The following is a 6555-nucleotide window of genomic DNA, read 5'->3' as shown; positions in this document are numbered from 1 at the left end:
TGGCTAACACGGTGAAACACCGTCTCTATTAAAAATACAAAAACTTAGCCGGGCATGGTGGTGGGTGCCTGTAGTCCCAGCTACTCAGGAGGCTGAGGCAAGAGAATGGCATGAACCTGGGAGGTGGAGCTTGCAGCGAGCAGAGATCACGCCACTGCACTCCAGCCAGCCAGCAGTGTCAGGCTTTTCTGAAAGAGGCACTGGCCAGTAAGCCTGGGAGAGACAACCTCATGGAGATCAACAAAGGAGTTGGCAATGGCTTTCAGCGGCTGCAGGGCAGTGACTCCCACTGCGCCTATTGGCGGAATCCCAGGGAATCCCTCTTTCTTGGATCAGCCAGGGACTTACCTTCCTCGAAGGCCAGCACATACTCCTGTGCTGGCGACACTTCTGCAGAGCTGGCCAGCAGCAGCCTGATGTTGGCTATGTCAAATGGTCCCTAGCATCTTGGAGACTGAGCCTTGCTCAATCCTGTCTTTATCCTGTCAGTTTCCTCTGAGACCCCTGATATTTGATATTATGACCCCAAATAGTTAACCTTAGTTGTGGTGAATTACTTTCATTTATTTTACGATCTTCATGGGATGAAATAATTTGTCAAGCTGAATCTTCATTCAGAAATTCACAAAATATAGCATTTGACAGTGCCACTTAATTTTCAAAATACTATCCAATGGCCACAAGGATTATTGTAGCCAAAAACCCTGAGAATATCTATAAGGGTATTTCAAGACACCAAAATGTGACGACATAGGTCTCTTCTGCTTTCCCCTCACCTTAGCAAACCAATTCATCAGGATATTCAACAGAACATTCAGCACATATCCTTAACTGCTCTTAGAAATCAGTTCTGTCGATACATCAGCTATTCAAAGAAAGTGCTTTTAAGTTCGTTGTTGAACATAGTAAAGTAGTGTCTTGCAATGACAAAGTCAACAAATGTTTGAGCTTGAAGATTTCTTATAGACAGGCTAGTGTGAATTAAGGACACTAACACCCAGCTAAAAAGGGTAAGTCACTTAGTGACTTGCCCAAGAACACGCAGCTAGTGCGTGGCTGAATCTGACTTGAAAGCAAACACCATGATCATAAGCCACCTTTCTGCCACTGTGTGTTGATGGTATGAAGATACCATAAATATATTTACACATGCACACACATAAAAGGATAAAGTCTTGCATCGCATAGACCCAGTTGTCTGAAGAAACCATCAGCCCTACTGAAACAATATCCCATTTAAGTTTAAGACAGCCTGGTGAGGCCCAGAGCCTCACCAGCCCCCCAGAAAACAGAGTATTGTTTCCATCCAAACCTTGCACTGAAAGGAGCCTGTCAGCAGGAAGTGACCTCGTGAGACAACTCTGGGGAGAGCAAAGGGCTGAGGAGAGAAAGGCCTCATTCTCACTGCAAACAGGAAAAGGAAAGAGAAAATGCAAGCTCTGTCTCCACACAAGGTTTGCTGGGCTGGCTATGAACTGTTCCGGTACCTTCCATCAAATAGACGCCTTCATAGAATCAAGCCGAGCGCGAACGCCGTGTCTGGGGCTCCCACTCCCGGGACACACACGTGGGCGGGCTTACACATGCTCTTGCTCTCTCGCGCTCTGGGAGAGCGCTTATATGGGCTTCATGAGGCTAAGTAATAAACACTTTGTCTTCACCCTGCTATTTATGGCTTGCTCGGGGCATCCTGTGCTCTCCACTGCCCTTACCTGAACACACGGCTCCTGCAGACCCCGAGTTTAATAGGGACAACAGTAAATCTGAGAGGCTGTGTGCGCCCCACGCGCTCCTGTTTTCCTGGCCACCCATGCTAATTGCAGAGAAAGGCCAACTTGTATCCCTTCGGTTATGCTCTGTGTGCCCTTCCTGGAGGTGAAATCCCTTCTCCTTTTTCTTCGGGCCCCTGTTTTCTTCCATCCTTTCAAACATCTCTCTAACATATCCTTTGCTGTTTGACCCCTCCCAGAGATCCCTTCATTCTTCAGCAATGGATCAAAGAACTCTGAAAACAAGAACAACCCCGACAGCTGCAAACCAGCAGCCCTGGCCTCCAGCAGAGGTTTGCGGAAAACTGGACGACCACGTGTATGCAGAGGTAAGGAAATGATCCGGTCCTACCTGGCGTTGACTTCCAGGTTCACTCAAAGGCCGCGTGCCACCCTTTGAATGTCGTTTTTGGGTTGCAAAGGGGAAAGATGCATATTGAAAGCCAGAAGTGTGCCCAGGCCAACAGACGTCTGAAAGCCACAAGGGATGACCCTGAAAGAGTCCGGCGGATGGAGAACCGCAGCTGATCACTTCGGTCCTTTTGAGGGGCCCTTTAGCTCAGCTCCTTCGGGGGTTCCAGGGCTCTCAGAGCTTCCAGGTCCTGTAAGAAGAGATGGAGTCATGACTGCGCCCTGTCTACTCTCGGGCTGTCACACAAGCCTGGAGTCCGGCCACTTCTCGGCCTTGTCTTCATCTTGGGCTAACCGGTCTTCTCCTGCAAACAGACAAGACAGAGAAGGATGAGTGAACTCGGCCTCTCCCCACAGAATACAGTTCGCCATTACAGCGCTGATTAAATACAGGACATTATCTCACCATAATGCCCTCCTGGCGGCGTTCCCAGGAAAATTCTAACTAATCATAAAAATAGAAAGAAAAACGCAACCTAAATTCCATTCCTCGTCTTAAATGAGTGATGTGTTCAATTTTATTTATTTTTCTGGAAGCGAGGCGGGAAAAGAAAATGAATTTTAGGGCTTAGAAAAACAAGCTACTAATAGTACTAAGTAGAGCTGGGCGGTGGTGCAGACAGCTTAGCTCTAGCAGGGATGTGGCCGGCATGGCACGGGTGAGTCCCGGTCCTGCTCCTGGCTGAAAACTTAGGAGTTTAGAACTGGAGCACCTGGCAGGGCAAAGGCAGAATGGGGTGAGGGAAAGTTGAGGGGTTGAGTGTAGACCGCCCCAACCCCCGACACATGCACACACAAGCTAGGCACTCAATAGCTTTCTTACAGCCCAGGTAGGCAAATCCTCTTCCAATATACCTTTTAAAATAATGCCTGATCTTTCTCCAGCGGCATTCTTTTTGGAAACACAGGCATAGTTTAGGTATTTTTCTCCCTGGAAGGTTCTTTCCTGGAAATTCACCCAACTAATTCCTACTCACACATTTTAGAGATCTGAACAGTAAGAAGCCGTCCCTAAGAACCCCTACCCTGACTCCAGTCCTGTAAACCTGCTGTTCAGAACAGCCATGTGACTGTAATTAATGCAATAATTGCATAGTTGATTGTTTAACATGGTTGTCTGTCCCCTCCCTTAGATTAAAAACGTGTTTGTCTTATTCCCGACTTGGTAAGTGCTAGGTACACAGTAGCTACCCAATACATGCCTGTGTTGGATGAGTGCTGATGGGCCACGGTGGGTGCCAAAGTGGATGGTACCTTATGCTACTTTGGTGGGGCTCAGGTGTAGCAGCAACAAACACATGTAGAACCAGATTACGGTGGGTCCACACCAACAAGGACCAAGGACCAAGCTCCTCCCGAACAATTTCTGCTCTTTCCTCATGTGAAGGGTTTTTTTTTTTTTTGGTTTTGTTTTGTTTTGTTTTGTTTTTGTGGAGTCTAGCTCTTCTGCCCAGGCTGGAGTTCAGAGGTACAAACTCGACTCATTGCAGCCTCCACCTCCTGGGTTCAAGTGATTCTCCTGCCTCAGCCTCCTGAGTAGCTGGGACTACAGGTGTGCACCATCATGCCTGGCTAATTTTTATATTTTTATAGAGATGGGGTTTTCCCCATGTTGGCCAGGCTGGTCTCAAACTCCTGACCTCAGGTCATCTGCCCACCTCAGCCTCCTAAAGTGTTGGGATTACAGGCATGAGCCACTGTGCCCAGCCCCTTTTGTGAAGTCTTCATAGATAAACTATGGGAGAGTTCAAAATCCTGAAAACCAGCTTCTGAAATGCTTCTCTTTTTTTCACTTTTTATTTTAAATAGAGACAGGGGTCTTGCTATGTTGCCCAGGCTGGTCTCAAACTCCTGAGCTCAAGTGATCCTCCCACTTTGGCCTCCCAAAGTGCTGGGACTACAGGCATGAGCCACTACACCTGGCTCTGGGATGCTTCTCTTAATATTACACTGGATGAAAAGAAAATAAAAGACATCCCACACCCATCTTGCCTCTCCCTGTCCCCACTCTGGCAGTAGAATCCCACACTGCCAGCCCCCATCTTAGCTACTGCTGAAGTAATGGACACTGTTACTAGATGGCAAAGTTCTAGCTGGGCTAATTAAGCAGACTGAGCTAATAACCTTCCATTTTGGGACCGGTGTTATTCATAATTTAATGTATTGCTGCTGAAACATTAACCTTTCGACAACTGGCATGTTGCCCACAACGGCCCAAGTGCTGACCATCTTTCAGTAAAATGAGTATTATTGTTAAAACAGGTATAAATCATTCATGGCTGCAGCTTTTGTGTCAGACCCTACGTGAAAATAAGCAGTAAGCTGGGTAATTTATTTACCTTTTGGTGATTATTTTTTATGATTTTATGATCATATTCAGTGATTCATAAACATTGGCCTGGTGCCATTTGGTAATCATTTTACATTTTAAATATTGTGTGGCTGTTCTGCTTTTCATCTTTAAAAACTTCAGGATTGATACCGGGCAACTTAATTCAGACACAAATGCAATTTCATTTGAAAGAAGGTGGTGGGTGGAGGGGGAAAAGAATCCCGGCCCCTTCATTTTAATAAACCATTTTCAACAGAGCTGTTAGGAGCTTCCACTTGTTACAATATTGCACTTACTGTAGCAAACTTTCTTTGAAGTTTAACACACAGAGGGTGCCTTGAAATCTGAATAAAAGCACAGGAAAACAGTTAACAAGCTTCTGGTTGGAAAGATGATGTGATTGAGCCAAGGGTGGAGAGGGGCCTGGAGATGCTGGCCCCAGGCCAGGAAGGTTGGAAGCCACTAGCCCTCCTCCCAGCACCTGGTTGGGGAATGTGATTACAGTCCCCCAGGGACCTGGAAACTCTTTACTGCCTGCCTGCTGTGGCCGCCTGCCCTGAACTGGGCTCTCATAACCGTTCCAGAAAGTAGCTTTTGCTCCTTATGACACCAAGTCAGTGCTGGAGGATGGGCGGTGGCTGGGTCTTTCATGGTCTGGGAGCTCAGGGGATCTCCCTCCATCTTGCAGGCACTCTTACAGCATCCCTGCACATTTCTTAAACCAATGAAAACACAGAGGTCTTCCTGTGTAATAGCTGAAGCCGAACTTCTTTTTTTTTTTTGAGACAGAGTCTCACTCTGTCACCCAGGCTGGAGTGCAGTGGTGCAGTCTCAGCTCATTGTAACCTCTGCCTCCCGGGTTCAAGCGATTCTTGTACTTCAACCTCCCAAGTAGCTGGGATTGTACGTGTGTGCTACCACGCCCAGCTAAATTTTTAATTTTTAGTAGAGATAGGGTTTCACCATGTTGGCCAGGCTGGTCTCGAACTCCTGACCTGCCTCGGCCTCCCAAAATGCTGAGATTATGGGGGATTACAGGCGCGAGCCACCACACCCGGCATTCAAGCTGAACTTTTGATGGTGGGAAGGGAGTGGGACAGGAGGAGGCAGAGAATGGGACATCATGTTAAAACTCTTTGTCAAGGCAGAAGCATGCCCAGGAGTAAGCTTCGCTTTAGAACCTCAGTTCATGTCAGGTGTGCTGGCACAGAGGGCAACTCAGTCAAGAAGACTGGCACCTTTGCCCAAAACATAGGAGATAAGATCTTAAAACACAGCCGTAAGTTTGTGCTGTAAAGAAACGGCCACAGGGAAGCCAAGGCAGAGGAGAAATATTTTTTCTTCCCTTCCCTTCCTCTCCTCTCTCCTCTCCCCTCTCCTCTCTCCTCTCCCCTCTCCTCTCTCCTCTTCTCTCCCTCTCTCCCTCCCTCCCTCCCTTCCTTCTTCCTTCCTTCTTTTGAGGTGGGGCCTTGCTCTGTCACCCAGGCTGGAGTGCAGTGGCACCATCACAACTGTCTGCAGCCTCAACCTCCCAGGCTCAAGCAGTTCTCCTGCCTCAGCCTCCCAAGCAGCTGGGACTAGAGGCGCTTGCCTCCCACACCCAGCTAATTTTAATTTGTTTTTGTAGAGACAGGACTTCCTTTGTTGCCCAGGATGGTCTTGAACTCCTGTTCTCAAGCAATCCTCCCACCTTGGCCTCCCAAAGTGCTGGCCATACAGGCATGAGCTGCTGAGCCTGGCCTAGAAAGATTTCTTTCTGGACGGTTTGAATAGGGTTAGCTTGAGACAGCCCTTACTGTCTTTTCTAACGTGTTTATTTAATTTCCCATGTATAGCTTTCATGACTCTTCAACTGGATTATCTGGTTTTAGATTTTACCTGCATTTATATATATATATATATATGTCTCAAGTTATTTAATTTTTCATTGTGGTAAAATATAGACAACATAAAATTTGCCATTTTACTCGTTCAGTGTACAATTCAGTGCTGTTGATCACACTGGCAATGTTGGGAGACTACAGCCACTATCTCTTTCCAAAA

General features: G+C 47.1%; 1 long non-coding RNA gene across 1 annotated transcript; it reads left to right on the top strand.

Annotated features, from left to right (window-relative positions):
- Positions 1 to 1238: 1238 nt before the first annotated feature.
- Positions 1239 to 2661, top strand: LOC105525805. The gene is made up of 3 exons (XR_001003979.1): positions 1239 to 1875; positions 1970 to 2098; positions 2351 to 2661. It is a non-coding gene; the product is annotated as an uncharacterized LOC105525805 (long non-coding RNA).
- Positions 2662 to 6555: the final 3894 nt, after the last annotated feature.

Source organism: Colobus angolensis, unplaced genomic scaffold, assembly GCF_000951035.1.
Source record: "Colobus angolensis palliatus isolate OR3802 unplaced genomic scaffold, Cang.pa_1.0 Scaffold116, whole genome shotgun sequence".
NCBI classification, from domain to species: Eukaryota; Metazoa; Chordata; class Mammalia; order Primates; family Cercopithecidae; genus Colobus; species Colobus angolensis.
Note: the sequence above shows the minus strand (reverse complement) of the source record. Positions and strands in the feature narration are given on the sequence as shown.